Raw genomic sequence first — 20083 nt, 5'->3', positions numbered from 1 at the left:
ATGAGCCTCTGTGCTCTCTGCCAGCAGGTCCTTGGGTCAGAGAGGGTCCTGCCCCAGCAGGCAACAGACCCAAGAGTCTCAGTCTCTGCTGGAGATGGCACAGGCAGGCCAGGACCTGTCCCAGGCAGGGACTGAGGGGCACATGTAACCTGAGCTTTGGTCTTCTGGGAAGGCCTGGTGCTGCGTGTACGGGCAGGGATCCATGCGGCTGCTGCGTCACACACACAACCAGGAGCACAATGCCGGCCATTCACAGCAGTATGGGGACCGGTTCAAGTTCCCCCGTCTGGCCTTGGCAGGGCTTGGGGGTTACAACTCCCCTGGCACTTCTGGGACCCCCCAGAGATTGCCCCACCAATCTGCAGACAGGTGAGAACCCGCTGCAGGCCAGCTCCAAGTCTTGTGTCTAGGGCGACATGGCCCTGACATGCAGCTGCCATTGTCCCTCGGAAGCCAGTGCCGATCCAGCTCTGCTGCACCGCAGACTTCTCCTGGAGCCCCGCTGCCCCCCAGGGGAGCAGGTCTGCAGCCCCTCCTTAGCCCAGACTCCCTGCTGCAGCGGGTTCGGCAGGGCAGCGAGAGAGACAGCAACTCTTCTGCTAGGAGCACCGTCAGCTGTCATATCCGGCCAGGCCGGAAAGCTTCGCGGCTGAATGTTCGACAAGCCTTGTCAGGTAAACAAGCGGGCACTTGTCTGTCATGCTAACACCTCTCCCCTGACAAGCCTCTATCAGCTCTGGGGCTTATCTGCAGAGCGCGTCAACCCCCTGCCAGAGAGAGACAGCTCTGGACCTGCCGCAGAAACGTTACCGGGAAGCTAGGTCTTATCCCAGCCGGCGCCCTCCCACCGCTCGCAGCATGCTCTCCCCAGCCCAGCCTGGCACAATGGGTGCCCTCCCCAAGCTTGCAGCACGCTCTCCCTGGCCTAGCCTGGCACAGCGCCCCACTCCTGGGACTCCCCACTACACAGCAAGCAGAAAGAGCTACCCAGTGACTGAACAGAATCGCTGATTGTAAGAGGCCATAACGATGCCCCAGTCTGACCTCCTGCATGGCACGTGCCAGGGAACCACATCCAGCCCGTATCTTGTGGTTGAGCTAGCCCATGTCAGACCCCTCCACCTGTCTGTCACTGCCCCCTGCAATTACTGGCATGATCGGCATCACAAGGAACTCCCCAAGTCCCCAGCCGTTCGAGGCCTGTTGCGTTGGGTGCTGCCTGGAGAGCACGACACACTCTGAATAGCCAAAACAGACCAAAGGTGGGAGGGAAACAGGCCCAGCAAGGAGAAGAGACCTGACCAAGGTCACCCACAGAGCAGTAACAGAGCTGGGCATAGAACCCATGTAACCCAAGCCCCTGCCAGCGGCCTGCCACAGGGCCATGGTGCCTCTCTGTGGCCATGTGATCTGCTCCCCATCACCCTCCCGTCCTCCCGCACTGCGAGCTGCATGAGGAGAGGACCGTCCCTGTGTGCCAGCCTGGGCAGCACCCTCCTCTGGATCCACAGGCCAAAAGGGACCCCGGGGATTAACCTCATGTAAGCCCCGGCACAGCCCAGGCCAGAGACCTGCCCCACAGCCACTCCTAGAGCAGAGTGGTTAGAAAACCAGCCAATCTGCACTGGGTGAATTGTCCCAATGGTTAATTACTGTCACCGCTAACAAGTTACTCCTTATCTCCAGTCTGAATTGGTCTTGCTTCAACTTCCAGCCATAGGCCCCCTCCCATGCCTGGCTACCCACACCCCAGCAGGGGGCAGCAGCAGGACCCCCAATCTGGAAGCACAAGCCTCTACCGCTTGGCAGCCCTGCGGGAGGAGGAGAGAGCTGCCCCGCGCTTGCGTGGGCGACCCCCGCACTGCAGCAACGCCGGGCACCGAGGCTCTTACTCTGCAGAACACCGCAGCCTTGGTGCTGTCCGCAGCCGAGGACAGGGCCAGCGATGCAGACAGAGGACACTTGGGTGACCCTCTCACGTGGCCCTGGCTCCGGAGCAGGCAGGGGACCAAGAAGCACCTTGAGAGGGCTTCTGTGTGCCGGGCGCAGCAAGAGGAGCGCTGCATGGCCACCGCCCGGCGGGTATCTGGTGCAGCTCGCGCTGCCTCTGGTGGGGAGGAAGGTCCGAAGTGCACCGTGACTTGCACGTGCTGCCTCTCCTGGGCCGGCCTCAGAGGTCTCGTGGGAAAAGGGGCTTACAAAGCAGGGCTGACCAGGACTCGGGGCGAGCTATTACTGGGGGGTGCACAGGAGCTGGCAGCACGAACCCTCGCCCCTGGGCAGCGGCTCGAGGCAGGAGAGGAACCCCTGCGGCTCCCACACAGCTAGAAGTGACCAGGCCGGCTAGAAGCGCGGTGACAGCTGCCACCGATAGGAGAACAGCAGACCCCCTCCCTGGCCCCCGGGGACGTGAGGCCCTGGCAGACCCCCCCAGCTAAGCTACGAAGTGGGGGTTGCGGACCAGGATGGGAGCATGTGGAGAATTGGTCTCCGCACACCGACCCCAGCCTCTCCCCACTCCCACTGCTGAGCTAGGGCGCGGGAGAACACTCCTTCGAAGCGCTGGGGAGAGCGTCTCATCAGCACGCCTGCGCCCGCAGCCCGGCGTCCTGCGCCCACGCTCACCGCCAGGGAAGGGAACACGGCTCAGAGCGTTGAAAGGTTCCCCTTTGGCCCAGGCTTTGAACGTCACATGGCTCCGGCTGCTTTCTGCTCTCCACCAACTGGGGCTTCTGGCAGCACAAGCTGGAGCTCACGTGTGGCTTTCTGCTGCCCGGGGGCAGGGAATCCCCCAGAGAGCAAGCCGGGGGGTGGAAGCAAGCCCAAGAAAGGAAGCCCAGCTGTTCAGCCAGCGGCGGGGTGGGAGCACGTGAGCAGGAATACTGGATGGGCGAGTTCTCCAGCACCAGACCCTACCTTGGGATGTGCTGCCCTCCGAACTACAGAGCCCGTGAAAAATTCACACACAAGCAACGCTAACTCATCGTGGGGGAGAACTCCGCCATCCCAGCACCACTGACCAACCTGCAACCTCCGGGGTCTCTGGCCCCCAGCAGCGGTGACCTCCCTGCAGCGTAATCAGGCTGCCAATCCCGGCGAGTGGCTCTGTGCAGATCCCAGCAGCCACGAGGAGCGACCAATGGGCATCCTCTGAGTCTGCAGCCCCCGAAAGATGTGGGGAAGGAGCCCTGCTCTGATGGCTGCATGACTGACGGCCAGATGGGGTCTCAATGGACCTGTTCTGCTGGAGGAAGGAGCAGACTTGGTTGATTTATAACCTCCACACTGGGGTGTTTAAAGACCCCCTGCGCCAGGCTCACCTGCCGTTCCCTGCAGCCACCTTTCCCGGTATTCATCCCCAGCAAACTGAACAGGCAGCAGAAAAGGGACCCAAGCACTGTCCTTGTTGGGAAAACGCTGCGTTAGTGAGTGCCCGATGACCGAGGAGACACACAAGGGTGGGAATACGCCCTGATTAAGCCGGCTCAGCAGCCTTGCGAGGCTCTGGGAGGGGCTATACAAGCTTAACACAGCAAGTTCCAAACGGTACAATGGCTTTCTTCACGCCGGTCGGCTTTTGCCAAGCCACAGTGCGAGGAAAATCAGAGATCCCAGCCCTGCCCTGTCGCATGGGGGCTCCACGCCCCAGCACGGAGCCTGCAGGACAAACTCTGGCAGAGCATTACCAGCTTTCCCGGCCACGCTGCCTCGGGAGGTTGGGTTGGTCTGGTTATGGTGCTGGTGCCCTGCGGGGCATCCATGCCACCCGTCCCCGTGCTCAGCACCCACAGTTAGAACTGGAGTTTCCAAAGAGCCCAGCTCCCATTTAGGCAGGCTAGTAAGCAGCCAGGTCTTGTGATGGGCTCAGAGGCGCCTCCCATAGGCACGGGAGACTGGCAGAGAGAGTGGCATCCAGCCTACCCAGCTGGCACACCCATCCTCCTAGCATCTTTGCCAGCAGGCTGGCTAACCTAGTGAGGAGGGCTTTAAACTAGGTTCTCCGGGGGAAGGAGACCAAAGCCCTGAGGTAAGTGGGAAAGCGGGATACCGGGAGGAAGCACAGGCAGGAATGTCTGTGAGGGGAGGGCTCCTGCCTCATACTGGGAATGAGGGGCGATCAGCAGGTTATCTCAAGTGCTTATATACAAATGCACAAAGCCTTGGAAACAAGCAGGGAGAACTGGAGGTCCTGGTGATGTCAAGGAACTATGACGTGATCGGAATAACAGAGACTTGGTGGGATAACTCACATGACTGGAGTACTGTCATGGATGGTTATAAACTGTTCAGGAAGGACAGGCAGGGCAGAAAAGGTGGGGGAGTAGCACTGTATGTAAGGGAGCAATATGACTGCTCAGAGCTCCGGTACGAAACTGCAGAAAAACCTGAGTGTCTCTGGATTAAGTTTAGAAGTGTGAGCAACAAGAGTGATGTAGGGGTGGGAGTCTGCTATAGACCACCGGACCAGGGGGATGAGGTAGATGAGGCTTTCTTCCGGCAGCTCACGGAAGCTACTAGATCGCATGCCCTGATTCTCATGGGTGACTTTAATTTTCCTGATATCTGCTGGGAGAGCAATACAGCGGTGCATAGACAATCCAGGAAGTTTTTGGAAAGCGTAGGGGACAATTTTCTGGCACAAGTGCTAGAGGAGCCAACTGGGGGGGTGCTTTTCTTGACCTGCTGCTCACAAACCAGGTAGAATTAGTGGGGGAAGCAAAAGTGGATGGGAATCTGGGAGGCAGTGACGATGAGTTGGTTGAGTTCAGGACCCTGACGCAGGGAAGAAAGGTAAGCAGCAGGATACGGACCCTGGACTTCAGGAAAGCAGACTTCGACTCCCTCAGGGAACGGATGGCCAGGATCCCATGGGGGACTAACTTGAAGGGGAAAGGAGTCCAGGAGAGCTGGCTGTATTTCAAGGAATCCCTGTTGAGGTTACAGGGACAAACCATCCCGATGAGTCGAAAGAATAGTAAATATGGCAGGCGACCAGCTTGGCTTAATGGTGAAATCCTAGCGGATCTTAAACATAAAAAAGAAGCTTACAAGAAGTGGAAGGTTGGACATATGACCAGGGAAGAGTATAAAAATATTGCTCGGGCATGTAGGAATGTTATCAGGAGGGCCAAATCGCACCTGGAGCTGCAGCTAGCCAGAGATGTCAAGAGTAACAAGAAGGGTTTCTTCAGGTATGTTGGCAACAAGAAGAAAGCCAAGGAATGTGTGGGCCCCTTACTGAATGAGGGAGGCAACCTAGTGACAGAGAATGTGGAAAAAGCTAATGTACTCAATGCTTTTTTTGCCTCTGTTTTCACTAACAAGGTCAGCTCCCAGACTGCTGCGCTGGGCATCACAAAATGGGGAAGAGATGGCCAGCCCTCTGTGGAGATAGAGGTGGTTAGGGACTATTTAGAAAAGCTGGACGTGCACAAGTCCATGGGGCCGGACGAGTTGCATCCGAGAGTGCTGAAGGAATTGGCGGCTGTGATTGCAGAGCCATTGGCCATTATCTTTGAAAACTCGTGGCGATCGGGGGAAGTCCCGGATGACTGGAAAAAGGCTAATGTAGTGCCCATCTTTAAAAAAGGGAAAAAGGAGGATCCTGGGAACTACAGGCCAGTCAGCCTCACCTCAGTCCCCGGAAAAATCATGGAGCAGGTCCTCAAAGAATCAATCCTGATGCACTTGCATGAGAGGAAAGTGATCAGGAACAGCCAGCATGGATTCACCAAGGGAAGGTCATGCCTGACTAATCTAATCGCCTTTTATGATGAGATTACTGGTTCTGTGGATGAAGGGAAAGCAGTGGATGTATTGTTTCTTGACTTTAGCAAAGCTTTTGACACGGTCTCCCACAGTATTCTTGTCAGCAAGTTAAGGAAGTATGGGCTGGATGAATGCACTATAAGGTGGGTAGAAAGCTGGCTAGATTGTTGGGCTCAACGGGTAGTGATCAATGGCTCCATGTCTAGTTGGCAGCCGGTATCAAGTGGAGTGCCCCAAGGGTCGGTCCTGGGGCCGGTTTTGTTCAATATCTTCATAAATGATCTGGAGGATGGTGTGGATTGCACTCTCAGCAAATTTGCAGATGATACTAAATTAGGAGGAGTGGTAGATACGCTGGAGGGGAGGGATAGGATACAGAAGGACCTAGACAAATTGGAGGATTGGGCCAAAAGAAATCTGATGAGGTTCAATAAGGATAAGTGCAGGGTCCTGCACTTAGGACGGAAGAACCCAATGCACAGCTACAGACTAGGGACCGAATGGCTAGGCAGCAGTTCTGCGGAAAAGGACCTAGGGGTGACAGTGGACGAGAAGCTGGATATGAGTCAGCAGTGTGCCCTTGTTGCCAAGAAGGCCAATGGCATTTTGGGATGTATAAGTAGGGGCATAGCGAGCAGATCGAGGGACGTGATCGTTCCCCTCTATTCGACATTGGTGAGGCCTCATCTGGAGTACTGTGTCCAGTTTTGGGCCCCACACTACAAGAAGGATGTGGATAAATTGGAGAGAGTCCAGTGAAGGGCAACAAAAATGATTAGGGGTCTGGAACACATGAGTTATGAGGAGAGGCTGAGGGAGCTGGGATTGTTTAGCCTGCAGAAGAGAAGAATGAGGGGGGATTTGATAGCTGCTTTCAACTACCTGAAAGGGGGTTCCAAAGAGGATGGCTCTAGACTGTTCTCAATGGTAGCAGATGACAGAACGAGGAGTAATGGTCTCAAGTTGCAGTGGGGGAGGTTTAGATTGGATATTAGGAAAAACTTTTTCACTAAGAGGGTGGTGAAACACTGGAATGCGTTACCTAGGGAGGTGGTAGAATCTCCTTCCTTAGAGGTTTTTAAGGTCAGGCTTGACAAAGCCCTGGCTGGGATGATTTAACTGGGAATTGGTCCTGCTTCAAGCAAGGGGTTGGACTAGATGACCTTCTGGGGTCCCTTCCAACCCTGATATTCTATGATTCTATGATTCCTCCAGCCATGCAGCCAAGCACTGGGATCTCACCCACGGGAGCCACAGAGGGTCTGTCCACATCGCATGGTAAACCTGTGTCTGTGGGACTGGATGTGTGCACTTGGTGTTTCCAAGCTCATGCCCGAGCGTGCGCACTGCATTGCAAACCCGAGTCTCCAGCAGCCGGACCCTGGTGTCTCAGACATGTTAACGTCCACACTGCACGGAACAGACCTTCAGACTCGGGGCTGAGGCTTGAGTTGCGTCCACACTGCAAAATGACAGGGCTTGGACCTGAGTCGCAGAGGGACTTGCCTCTGCCCCCCACCTGGCAGCGTCCTAGGAGCCAGGCCCTGTACTTGCTGATCCCTCAGGTTGACTTGTGTGTGGACGGGAGTGGGGTTTGGGCTCAAACCCGAGTCAGAGCCCAGGCTAAGGGTGCAGAAGCAGATACACTCAGAGCTCAGGTGTGCTAATGGGGACACACCAGAGGCCAAAGCCCTGCGGAAGGAGACCAGGAGAGTTGCGGGGGTGGGGATGGGGGCGTGGAGAGGGGCAGGCCCCCATTACTGGAGAGCCCTGGGTGGATGAGATTCTGGGAAGCAGAAGCAGTTACATCTGACTGCTGCAGGGGAAGGGGGTGCAAGGTTGCTCCAGCAGCAGCCCCAGCCTAGGAAGGTCTGTCAGGTTATATTAGCACCAGAGACTTGGCCCGACCGGCAGGCGAAAGAACAGCATGTTCCCCCTCCTCGCACCCACACTCGCCCTGGCTCCACGGGTCCCCCCGGGCAGCTCCAGCGGCACAGCCATGGCAGGAGTGCTAGGCTCGGTTCTGGGCGTGCATGCAGAGCGCGCCCAGCCAGCCCCGCACCCCAATGACACGCCACCGCTGCCCGGGCAGGCCCACCAACTTCCCACCCAACCCTGGCTGTTAGGAGCACAGGAGAGCCAGGGCCAGCCCAGCACCCCCCACGGGTCGAGCCGCACCGGCGGGCAGATTTCAGGGCCGGCCCAGTGCAGACACACCATGATATCAGCCCAGGGACAAAGCAGCCGCCAACGCCCACTGTGCCGCACGCTCTGCACCGTGGGCAGTGCCCGTGGGGGGAACCTCTCTGGGTGGGTGTTCCGACCTCAGCTGCTCTGCCCCCTGCAGACGTGGGCTCTGAGACGCCCTGGCAGGCAGGAGGCCGAGCTGTGCTCCAGAGCTACAGCAACGAAGAATTAAATTTACAAGCGATGAACTAGGGGCCCGGACTACCCACTACCCGGGAAGCTACCCTGATCTGTAAGCCTTGGCACTGCTGGAGAGCACCGGCCACCTCCTCCCCTCTCCTGCACACACCAGCCTTCAGCACGTGTCCCCTTCGGATGGGGGCACCAGCGCCCTCTGCCAGGGAACCTGCCCGCGGGACGGGTGGTCGCTGGTGTCTGGAACTGGCTCCTAGCTGGGCGGGGGAGGCGACCCCTTGCTTGGCACCCTGCCCCACACCATTCAGACCCTTTTCTCCAGCTCAGCCCAGTTAGCAGAAACTGAAACCCTACAATATCCAGCACGTCGACCCAGCTGAGCCTTCCTGCCAGAGCCCCAAGCCCTGGCCCGCGAGCAGCGCAAAGGGCAGGCTGTCTCCAGGACCTGCTCGGAGGGAAGAGGCCCATGGATCGATAGCGTGGCGTGTGCGCTCGCTGAGTCAGGGACCCCAACTCCCTGCAGCCATAGCGACACCCTGGGATTTCCAACAGCAGCCTGTCTTCAAGCAGAGTCTAGAAACCCCTTCCTCGCTCAGCAGCAGCGAAGGAGCGGAGCCTGGGTACGTTCGTGATTATACTACACTCGGGCGGAGCACGCAGTGGGACCAGGCCCCCATGGTGCCGGGCGCTGCACAGACACCTGGAGAGGCAGCCCGCCCCCCATAGCTCAGAGTCTGCACAGACACGGAATGGGGGTTACTACTCCCTGAGCACTGAGACAGCCGGCGACAGGCCCGGGACAGTGGCGGAGCTGTGGAACACGCCCCGCTGGTGCCTTAGCCACCAGGCCCCTCGTCCTCTCCCAACAGGGTGCAAGCCACCCAGGATCACCGTCACCCTCCACCATGGCCAGGGAGCTCAAGTGCCGCTGGGTTCTGCCCTGACCCCAAGTTCAATTCAGAGCCCGGCGTTCCAGGGTACAGGCCCCTTCTTGTATCGAGACTGATGGCCCCGTTCCTGGACGCACGACTTTCTGTTTCCCCAAGCGCTCTGGGGGATGCACCGGCCCCAGCATTATTTGTTGCTCCAGCCGGTACTGGGTCATCCGCCACGTTTCCAGCAAGGGCTCTCCATTTCCTTGGGGAAGATTGCTGAAGCTGCTGAATGGCACTGGGCTGAGCCCTGACCCTTGCAGGACCTCCGGGGGACACCCAGTCCGATTTACAGTTACTTCTTCAGAGCCAGCAGGTGGCCAGTTTTACCCCATTTGATACGGGGCGCAGGGTTTTTTATGGTGTGAATGTTTTTAATCAGAATGTTGAGGAAGGCAAGTCAGATGCCATATAAAGTCCAAGTTGCCACAAACTCATGTCTCATCACAGACCCAATCACAGTTGCCCAAGACCCATTTCTGTAATGCCAGGCGGACTGGCATTGATTATGCTGCCATCCCTTAATTCAGCCAGTGCGTCCCATATCAGCCTTTCCATGATTTTGCCCAGGATCAAGATCAGGCGATCCAGCCTATAGTTACTCAGCTCATTCCATTTGCCCCTTTCACACAGTGGCATGTTAGCTTTTCCCATCCCTCTGGGATTTCCCCAATGTTCCACGATTTGTTAAACATCAGCGGCTGAAAGAGCCGAGTCTTTTAATACTCTTGGGAAGCCAGTTATCTGGTCCAGGCTATCTAAAAACGTTTCACTTTAGCAGTTACTATTTAACACCCCACCTCATTACTGGAGCGAGTCCGAGATGGGAGAGATGCATTCCTGTTCCTCCCTCCTCAGCCCTGGCTCCATGGGCTCCAACAGCCCTTCCAGATCAGTGATGGGGGCTTCCAATCTTGCTGCCCATACTTTAAACATCTCAAACAAATATCCTCGTCTCCAGGGGCCCTGCTGACTCAGGAGCATGGGGGAGAAGGCAGGATTTACCCAGCAGGAGCAACAGAATGGGGTCTTCCGAGGCCACAGCAATCGCACCTCTGAGGGAACAGGGTATTGCACCCCCAGGAGCACAGAAGCACCCCTATACAGTACTGGCCGAGCAGCCAAGGGAATTGCTTACCCAGCCACAGAGTGCAGCTGCAGGAGCTGCTTATACAGTGACCCCTCATCCGGCACTGAGATTTGGCCCCTCTGGGGTGGGACGCAGTGGCTGTTTATACAGGAAACCCTCACCCGACGCTGAGCTGCAGCCCCTCTGGGGTGGGGCACGGCGGCTGTTTATACAGCGACCCCTCGCCCAGTGTCAAGACACAGCCCCTCTGGGGTCCAGGTCCTACCCGATCACTCCAGTGGGGGGCTGAGGAGCAACTGGAGGCAACCAGAATGAGGCCTGAGAAGGGGCTCCCTGGCAGGTGCAGGGTGGGGGTGGGGAGAGAAGGTCCACCCTGATCTGGGGCACAGGTTCACTTGCTCTCTGGGCATTTGTTTTAGCCCCTGGTCGCCCCAACCCTCCTCACAACGCCCTGAAAAGCAGAGCTTCTGCTCTTGCAAGCGATCGGAGAAGGCAGCCTCTCCCCCACCGCCAGCCACCTCCTCTGCACACAGCGCAGATGTCAGCAGCGAGGGGGGGACACAGATAGGCAGCTCCCGAGAAGAGGGGCGGCGTGAGCACCCCACCGTGAACCTCTGAGGCACAGGGGATGCCAGCAGCAGGCGCGGGGGCGCCGGTACCTCGCAGCCCTATCCAGAGCCTGGCACAGCTGGTAGTTCATTACGGTTACTGCCATCCCGCCATGGCTGAGGGGCCCCGGCAGCCGGCTGGCAGCTCATTACGCGTGCTGGCTAGCCTCTTGGCGGGGCTGTCACCGAGTCCCCGGGCGATGCTCTGGAGCTGCTCCCTACGAAGCCAGGCAGGACTCTGGGGAAGTCTCCTCTCTGGGAGCAGCCTGTCTGCAGGACACACAGCTCCCCCGGCTCCACCTTCCTGCGTCTGACCTCGGAGCCTTCAGCCTCCTCTGCCCCTCCGTGACCCTCCGCGGGGTCCTGGGGAAGCCAGAGGGTCCTGCCCCCCAACTCCGCAGTCAGACGGGACTCTCAGCCAGCCGGGAAAACAGAGGCTGATTAGACGACAGGAGCATGGCCTCACACAGAGCTTGTAGAGACGGTGCATGTGCAGGCCCAATGGACCCGCTCCTGAAGTTCTCCACAAGCAGCAGCGCGGGGATGCAGACACACTTCTGGCGGAGCACCCATAGGGATGCTGCTGGGAGAACTCCCCGGTTCCCAGCCGCAGCCAGATCGTCCTCCTGTTAAAGAGCTCGGCGGAAGAAATGGAGCCGCCCTGCTAATCTCCACTAATCCTGTAAGCGGGAGTTAAAGCCCCCACACACAAGTGGATTTGCAGAATAAGGTTCCTTGCAAAGCAAATGACATTAGTCGGCTTTCAACTGAAAGAGGAGAGCGAGATGCGGAGCACGCCGCGATGTGGCAAACCGGTGCCCTGGAGACTGCCCCCTCCTGGCCAGACTGGCACAGCGCAGGCCTTAACACGTGTAGAGTTTGGCTCTTTCGTAATCGGATGCGCCCTAGGCAAGCTCTGAAATTTGCACCTATAAATAATCTGGCCCCCCTGTTACCCTGAGGCCAAGCCAAATACCCGCAATGGCAGAAACGTAACTGAGCTCTCCAGGATCCCACCCACCCGGGCAAGGGGAGAGAGATGCCTGCACAGTGCACAATGCAGCAAGTGACCTCCGGCTGCTACACAATCGTGCTCCAAAGGTTTTCGCTCGCACAGGGGCAGCAGCTGTGTACACGCCCACGCCCCCCTCCACTCTGATCACCACCAAGTGGCAACGCGACAGCAGCTCTACGTCACAGCTCAACTCTTCCACTGAAACTGCGGAGAGTTCAGGGAGGTGGATTTTACCCAGTCATGTCACTTAATGCTCAGGACCTCAAGTCTGTCAGCACAAAAGCCAAAGCAAGCCCAGCACCCCACAGCACCACACTGGGGCACTGACGCAGGACTCAGACGAGCGCACCCCGCTCCCTGAAGCGCTGGGGTATGGGGTCGGCACTCTGCCATGCTGGGGTTTTCCTCGGAGGTCTCCTCTCCGCGGCCTGGCCCGAATGATCCTTGCAGCGCAGCATTCCCCAAGTGGCAGTGATGTGAACCCGGAGCGTGGGCGTGGTGTGTGTGAATTGTACATAGATCCGACAACACAAACGCTGGCCCCAGGACTCAGCTCTGCAGGCCTTGGCACTGCTTAGAGCTGCCAACCCAGACACAACTTGCTGTCAAAAGCGATGCCTTCCCTTCGCCAGGCTGAGTGCAGGGAGCCCTGTCCGGACTCTGGCCCACTCTGATGGCCAGAAGATGCTCAACAATCCTCGGCAGGAGCCCTCTCTCAAACCTCGCCAGCAAGGGACAGCGCGATGGGAGGGGGAGGGTTAACGGGAGAGCAGGCCTAGAGCAAGGGAACACGCCCAACAGCTGGTGCTGAGGACACGGTTCCCCACCTCCAGGGAAGCTCCCGCACCGAGCACAGGCCTGGGGCAGGGCATGGCAGCAAACGGCCAAGAAGGTCCTTAAAGCAGCAGGATGCATGCAGGGCATTCCTACCCCTGGCGGGAAGGGACCACTTGGCTCCAAGGTGGGACGGGCGTGCCAACACCCTCCGTGGGTATGAATGGCTGGCATCTCCTCTCCCGCCGTGCTGCCTCGTCCCCCAACACGGAACCCAGTGCCACTCCACTGGCACTCCCGGACCGGGGGAGCTTTGGCACCGGGGCGAGGAGGGGTGTTTAGGGCAGGAGCAGTGGGTCATACTCTGCTGCAATGTCCTAGATTAGGAGACATTGGGCACAGCTCCAAGCGGAGGTTTTGGAGCCTCAGCCCCTCCCTGCCTGCAATTACGTGCGCCTGGTTCCCGCCGCTGAGTCGGGGACAATTGAACTCCTGCGCTCTGCCGTGACAGCGACCGGTCACCACAGAAACACCCTCAGAGTGGTCAAGGCTATCCCCGAGCACCACACCACCATGTCTCCCATGAGACCCCACTCGGAGCCGCCCGATCCCAGGAGGCCAGTGCAGGAAGCCAGGCCTGGGGCTGAGGCATGGCTGTGGTGCTCAGGAGCTGCTGTGTGACCCGGCTCACACCAAGTCAGCAGAAGTGGATGATACTAAACTGGGAGGAGTGGTAGATACGCTGGAGGGGAGGGATAGGATACAGAAGGACCTAGACAAATTGGAGGATTGGGCCAAAAGAAATCTGATGAGGTTCAATAAGGATAAGTGCAGGGTCCTGCACTTAGGACGGAAGAACCCAATGCACAGCTACAGACTAGGGACCGAATGGCTAGGCAGCAGTTCTGCGGAAAAGGACCTAGGGGTGACAGTGGACGAGAAGCTGGATATGAGTCAGCAGTGTGCCCTTGTTGCCAAGAAGGCCAATGGCATTTTGGGATGTATAAGTAGGGGCATAGCGAGCAGATCGAGGGACGTGATCGTTCCCCTCTATTCGACATTGGTGAGGCCTCATCTGGAGTATTGTGTCCAGTTTTGGGCCCCACACTTCAAGAAGGATGTGGATAAATTGGAGAGAGTCCAGCGGAGGGCAACAAAAATGATTAGGGGACTGGAACATCTGAGTTATGAGGAGAGGCTGAGGGAGCTGGGATTGTTTAGCCTGCGGAAGAGAAGAATGAGGGGGGATTTGATAGCTGCTTTCAACTACCTGAAAGGGGGTTCCAAAGAGGATGGCTCTAGACTGTTCTCAATGGTAGCAGATGACAGAACGAGGAGTAATGGTCTCAAGTTGCAGTGGAGGAGGTTTAGGTTGGATATTAGGAAAAACTTTTTCACTAAGAGGGTGGTGAAACACTGGAATGCGTTACCTAGGGAGGTGGTAGAATCTCCTTCCTTAGAGGTTTTTAAGGTCAGGCTTGACAAAGCCCTGGCTGGGATGATTTAACTGGGAATTGGTCCTGCTTCGAGCAGGGGGTTGGACTAGATGACCTTCTGGGGTCCCTTCCAACCCTGATATTCTATGAAGCAGAGAGGCTAAGAGTCCTGACTGCTCTAATTACTAGCCCACACTCCCCTCCCAGAGCCTGAACAAAACCCAGGAGTCCTGACTGCAGCCCTCCTTCCCTCTCCGCAGAGTGGGGCGGAGCAGGGGAGCCCCAGAGATCAGGGTGGGAGGCTGGCAGGCAATACTTGCAGCATGCACCCCCAGGAGCCCCCGCACACCCAGAGGCCCACTTCTGAGAGAGCAGCGCGGGCTGGACGATCCCAACGGACAAAGAGCCAGCCTTCCACTTCACTGCTGCAGCCACGCAGAGGAGCATGCCGGCCCTGCCCTCCGGGGGCTGTGTGGGCATCTAGTGGCTGGTTAGGCGACAGAGAGATGGCTCTTAGAGCAGGCTCCAGGAGAAGGCACCGCAGGCCACATCTAAACCAGGCAGGGAAAATGGCCACGTTCTGACCCTCCTAGGGCCTGGCAGCGCCGCGGATGAGCCCGGGAGCGCTGTTGCATTACAGCAGTGCCGAGATCGGGGGCTCCCTGGGCAGGGCGCTGCAATGAGAGACCAGACCGGACCTGCACAGCACACGACCAAAGAGCTCAGACCGGAAAGAGGGAGCACCGCTCCGCAGGAAGACTAGTGACCTGCCCTGAAACTGACCCCTACCCCCGGCACCACTAGGACCCAGTTCTGCGCCCACAGCAATGTCCAGTCACCTGCTCACCGCTCCAGCTGGGACACGCAGCTTTCAGCCCTGCGCCGATCCTAGCAAAGCCGCTGAGCCCGCAGGCGGGACACTCTGCCCCTGGGAAAGGGAGGGGAGCCTGCTTTTCCACTGGACCGCCCCGCCGCAGGCAGTGTTGCCAGGCTCTGGGGAAAGATGTGTCCAGCTTCCCCAGGCTGGCAGACTGCTATGCCACCCAGGGACCATGACTCAAACCCTTCGCGGCCCTGCCTGAGAATGCGGGCTCCGGGCTCCCCACGGGGCGTGTGCTTTCCCCTCCAGAGACCACGGAGGAGTTCACACTGCAGCATGCACAGCTAGCCTAGAGACAGCTGGGGGCTCAGACAACCTGAGCCCTTGGCCCGGCAGGACTTGGACAGGAGAGGTCAATGGGATCCCCAGCTCTCCTCTGAGCCAGCCTGACCCCAGCGAGGGGGCACGGTGCTGCCGGAAGCCCCTTCAAAACCAACAGCCTGACCACTCGGGGCCAAAGATCCCCGGCCATTTTCTGTAAAAGCCGCCGCTGGTTTCCCTGGCCTGCCCACTTCCCACCTGGGGAAAGCCCTCCCGCCCGGCCCTGTCCCCTGGAGAGAAGATCCATCACTTCCTGCCCCAGCTGGCCCTCTGCCCTGCTGCAGCGTGGGGCTGATGACCAGCGGCTGGGTTCCACCCCAGAATGGATGCATCCCCGCGGTGAGTGCACAGGCCAGGCTGTAACCCCGGGGATCTCCCAGGACCACTGGGGTGGGGGAAGGCTCCCTCGGGACAGGCCGCACCTTGTGTGAGATCCAGCACCCAGGGCGCACTGCCCGTTGGGCTGGTACTGGAGGTGGAAGCGCCTCCATCCCAGCTGGCACCCCGAACCCGCAGAGCTCCCCAAGACAGAGATTCTGAATACTCAAACCTTTGGCAGCACCTCCATCACCAGGACTCGGGCGACTCTAAAGGGGCTGGCCGAGGCTGGGATCCGGTTCGGGAACTGTGGGGCTTTCCACAGAGGGGCACGCTGGCTGCCAGGCACCCCCACCCCCCGCCTCCGCTCATGTGCATCCTGTTACATGAAGTAGCATCACCTGTTACAAAGCTAAAGGCAAACTGAGCCGTGATAAGATCTTTGCCCCCTTCCTAGACAGCACCATGATCTAGTCGCGCCTGACAGCCGTATCCCTGCCCTGGGGACGGGCCAGAACCTTTCACCGCAAAGGAGGCGGCGCAGATGGGGCCTCGCCTCACCCGTGTGCAGAGGGCAGACGGCAAAACTCCTGTCCAGACCCAGCTCCCGCCATGTCACAGGCTCCCTGGGTGACGCTGGGCAAGCCACAGGATCTCTCTGGGCCTCTGTTCCCAGCTCTATAACGGGACAGCTCTTCCTTTTGTCCTGCCCACTCTGACTGGGGCAGGGGCTGCCTCTCATTGTACATCTGGGCAGTGCCTGGCTCAATGGGGGGCCCCGGATCCTGGACGGGGTCCGGGCAGCTCCCGGCTCAACGGGGAGTCCCGGATCCTGGACAGGGTCTGGGCAGCTCCTTGCTCCTGGGGGCTCATCACGGTGCTACCACAGTATAAACAAGAAGCAATCATCCACCACATCCAGTTTCCACTGGTGTTCTCCCGCAATGCACAGGGGCTCTGCCAGAGACTCAATGAACATCCACCATGGACCTGCTCCCCGCAGCCAGGAACCTCCCTGTCGTGCCCTTCCGTGGGGTTGGAGCTGGAGAACCTGCAATGGGGCATATCTGCAGGGCCCAGCCCGGGGTGCTGGTCGGGGACCAGTTCTCCTTGGCGCTTCACCACCACAAACACCAGTAAGCAGGGTGCAGCAAGGCAGGGACATGGCAGCACGGAGCCTGGCAGGGAGCAAATAGCCGCTATCTAAGCCAGCCCAGCGCGAGCTCAATTCCTGCCCCACCACCCGCCAGGGCTCAATTCACTCCTGCCCAGCCGCTTGCTGGGGCGCGGTGGGCGTGAGTCAGGGATGAAGTCAGGCAGAGCAGATGCTTGCACAGAGCAAGGCTGGGGAGGAGCAGGGGAGAGCGATTCCCCAGACAGAATTACATCCCATTACTCTCCACCCGACATAGCCAGCCCGGCAAAATTAGCCCGATCTATCTTGGTGCCGGCAGGGCTCCCACCACCACGGCATCGAGTGCCACCAAGTATTTAAAAATAGCAGCCCTAATCACCCCCTCCCCCCGGCAGCCTGCCATCAGCGGAGCCGGCTCATCTCACAGACCCTCCCAATCCATTACAGGCGCTAGCAGGGTCCCCGCCCTCACCAACTGGCACCTCGTTCCACGCTCTGCTTCAGAGGGGAGCTCCAGCGGGCCCGGGGTGTTACAGGGGGGAGGAGGCGGCCCACTCCTGCAGAGATCAGAGGAGATCCCAGGCTATTCCGCCAGCCTGGGGAGAGGCCAGGGAGGCACAAGGCCAACAGCCCCAGGGACCATTTATTTTGATTCATGACACACATTATAAACGCAGCCCGCGACCCAGTGGCTGCTCCTCCCCGAAGAGGCCATCAGCCGCCCACTCCTCCCCCAGCCCTAGTCATCGCTAGGGCCCTCCCTCCCCGCTGCTGTGCAGCATGACCAGAAGGTCCTCAGGTTGGCAGCAGATGGGGCGGGGCAGGAGTTCCAGCCAGGGGTGGGGTGGGGGGGCTTCTGGAGAATGTCCAGCTGGCAGCTCCTTCTCCGAGACTCACGGGAGCTCCAGCTCTGTCTCTGACCCCTGTCACGGCCGGGTCCCTCCACACAGGCCTCATCCGGCGCCCGAGGCTCCATGCAGTGCAGTCGTGTCACTGGCTCACAGCTGCCCAATTCCATGCCCGTTCCTTGGTGAATGTAAGAGGCAGCCCCGTGCGGCGTGCACGACAGGAGCCTACGCCCCAGCTGACAAAGGGCCTGGCCGACAGGAGCGAGGCCCAGGGCCGATGGGATTGCTGTGCTCACCTAGCCGGGGGGAAGATGGGAAATGCCGGCTGAGAAGACGCTGCTGTGTGATGCCAGATAGCCGCTGGACTCCCCAGACCATGAACTCCGACAGCACACGGGGGCACACGCCCTCCGTACCAGGGATGGGCACAAACCTAGCTCTCCCCTGCCCACCAACAGCCCCCAGCGCCAGACAACCACCCTCTGTGCACCCAGCTCTGCCTGCCAACAGGACACAGAGCGACATGAGAAATCAGTCTGAGCTGCTGCATTCACGCCGGGCTAGGTCCCCGCTAGCCAGTCAGCCCCTCCCGGAATTCACAGTCCGTTTGGGCCCGCTGCTCACGCCGTTTTGGTGTGCACCTGCCTGAGAAATTTCCCCCTAGAGTGACCACAGCTCTGCACCCAAGGGGGTCTAGCTAGCCACGGGAGGGCACAGTGACTGGATTTCTATACCGAGTCGTAACGATTGTGCATGGAACTGGGACTGCATCCTGCACACACAACTGTGGCTAAGGGCACAAAACCCACACTGCACCCCCATCTCATTGGCAGAGCAGAAGCGACAGCCAAGTGATGGGACCCGAGCACTTTGCATTGCGCCTGGATAGAGCCTTTGTCCCAGTACAACGGGCTCGCAGGTGCCGTACGTGTGCCCCGACGGCAGCAGAGAGATTTCAATGCTTATGTGTCTCAACCACAGCAGCGTGCGACACAAGACAACCACAAGGTGCGACAGACCTGCCTCCAGGACCCAGCTGGAGCATGCGGCAGCACCGGTCCCTCCTCTCCAGCCAAACCTAGCGTGGTCACAGGCATCTGCCTGGGCGCTCCAAGGGCACTCCGCTTCAGGGTCCCCCAGAGATCCAACTCACCTCCCCTGCTTTCTGGGAGCACTTGGAGAGGTGGTGCAGCCAGGCCGCCCTGCTTGTCAATACGGCTTCCCCACCCTCACCGGCAGGCTGCCTGTTACACGCAAAACACTACCCTAAAGGAGCGAGACGGTGGCCAAGTGGAGCACTCAGAAGCCAGGAAAGGCCAGGAGTCACCAGCCAGAGCGCTGCGCCCCTTTCTGAAGCATGAGATGGGCTGGTCACTGTCCCAGGCTGTTCCTTCCATAGGCCTCCCGCCTCCGTCAGCGAGCGACCCAGGCCCGATTTCACGTGCCCCAGGCTCCCCCGCACCGAGTGAACATTTATTCCTTGCCTCCTGGGCGTTTCCATGGTGCTCTCACCGCAGAATCCAAGCACTTCACACACGTTAGTGGATTTCTCACCACAATTCCCCGGTGAGATTAGGGGGGGATTATCATCCCTGTTTACAGCTGGGGGCTGAGACTTGCAGAGATTAAGGCCAAAATTGTCAAAAAACATCTGTTAATTTTTGGCACCCCACTCGAGACACCTAGGGGCTGCTGTTCCAGTGTGCCTAGCAAGTGCATAGCACTGTTCAAAGCACAGCAACCATTGACTGCACTTCTCCGGGTCTGCCCCCCGGGGCGCCCGGCGAGAGAGGAGCCCCCAGCTCAGGGCCAACTGAGCATTTTCCTCTGTGACTTGTCCAGCGTCGCACGAAATGCTGGGCAGCGGCTGGGGGAGAATGCAGTTCTCCCGGGCAGCATTCGACTGCCTTCGCCGCGAGACCTTCCTTTCTCTTCCGGCATCCCGTGCCTCTGTCCCTGCACACCCACGTCTGCAGCAAATGATGCCGGGGTTCTGCAGACCCCAGCCTCCTTCGCTGCCCCGCCCTCAGGCACCTCTGGGGCGGGGTGGAAAAACCAGTGTGTGATCCTATCATTAAAGCCAGTGATCGCCCGAGGGCATAGAGTTCAGGTTGCACAACCCACCTCAGTTGTGGCCTTCCCTGACTGCAGAGGGCTCCACTTCGCTCCCTTAACGTTCTCGTCCTAGGGTTTTTGGATGCAATGTCCAGTCAGGCAGGAGCAGGTGCTCTGCAAACCCAGGGCGCTGCTCCAACTCCGAGACCACCCCTCCCGCCCATCACATCCCGTCTGCCCCGGGGGGGAAAGGCATTAACCCCAAGGCTGCTTGGGGGACAACTTCTCCCCTTCCCTGCTCTCCCGACTGGGCTAGGAGAAGCCATGCTGCCAGGCATGCCAGCTAGGAATGCCCGCCAGCCACGCAACAGGGTGCCCATTGCATTGCCAAGCCAGTCCTGCCACTTTCCCAGCCTCCCCTTGGGGGCGGCGGAGAGCTGGGCTTGTTCCGGTGTGACCCACAGGTGGGGTGGGGTGGGGTAGGGCCTGGCGGAGCCAGCTGTGGGCGCGAGAGACCTGC

The 20083-nt window shown here is 59.1% G+C and overlaps 1 protein-coding gene and 1 non-coding gene across 2 annotated transcripts in view; both read right to left on the bottom strand.

The window, feature by feature from the left end:
• Positions 1-20083, bottom strand: part of SND1 (staphylococcal nuclease and tudor domain containing 1) — a 500999-nt gene that overhangs the window by 50316 nt on the left and 430600 nt on the right. The window lies entirely within an intron of this gene.
• LOC140905687 (U7 small nuclear RNA) lies at positions 3632-3691 on the bottom strand. The gene has a single exon (XR_012156925.1). It is a non-coding gene; the product is annotated as a U7 small nuclear RNA (small nuclear RNA).

The sequence above is a fragment of the Lepidochelys kempii genome, chromosome 1, assembly GCF_965140285.1.
Source record: "Lepidochelys kempii isolate rLepKem1 chromosome 1, rLepKem1.hap1, whole genome shotgun sequence".
Classification (NCBI taxonomy): domain Eukaryota; kingdom Metazoa; phylum Chordata; order Testudines; family Cheloniidae; genus Lepidochelys; species Lepidochelys kempii.
This window is presented reverse-complemented; position numbering and strand designations above follow the sequence as displayed.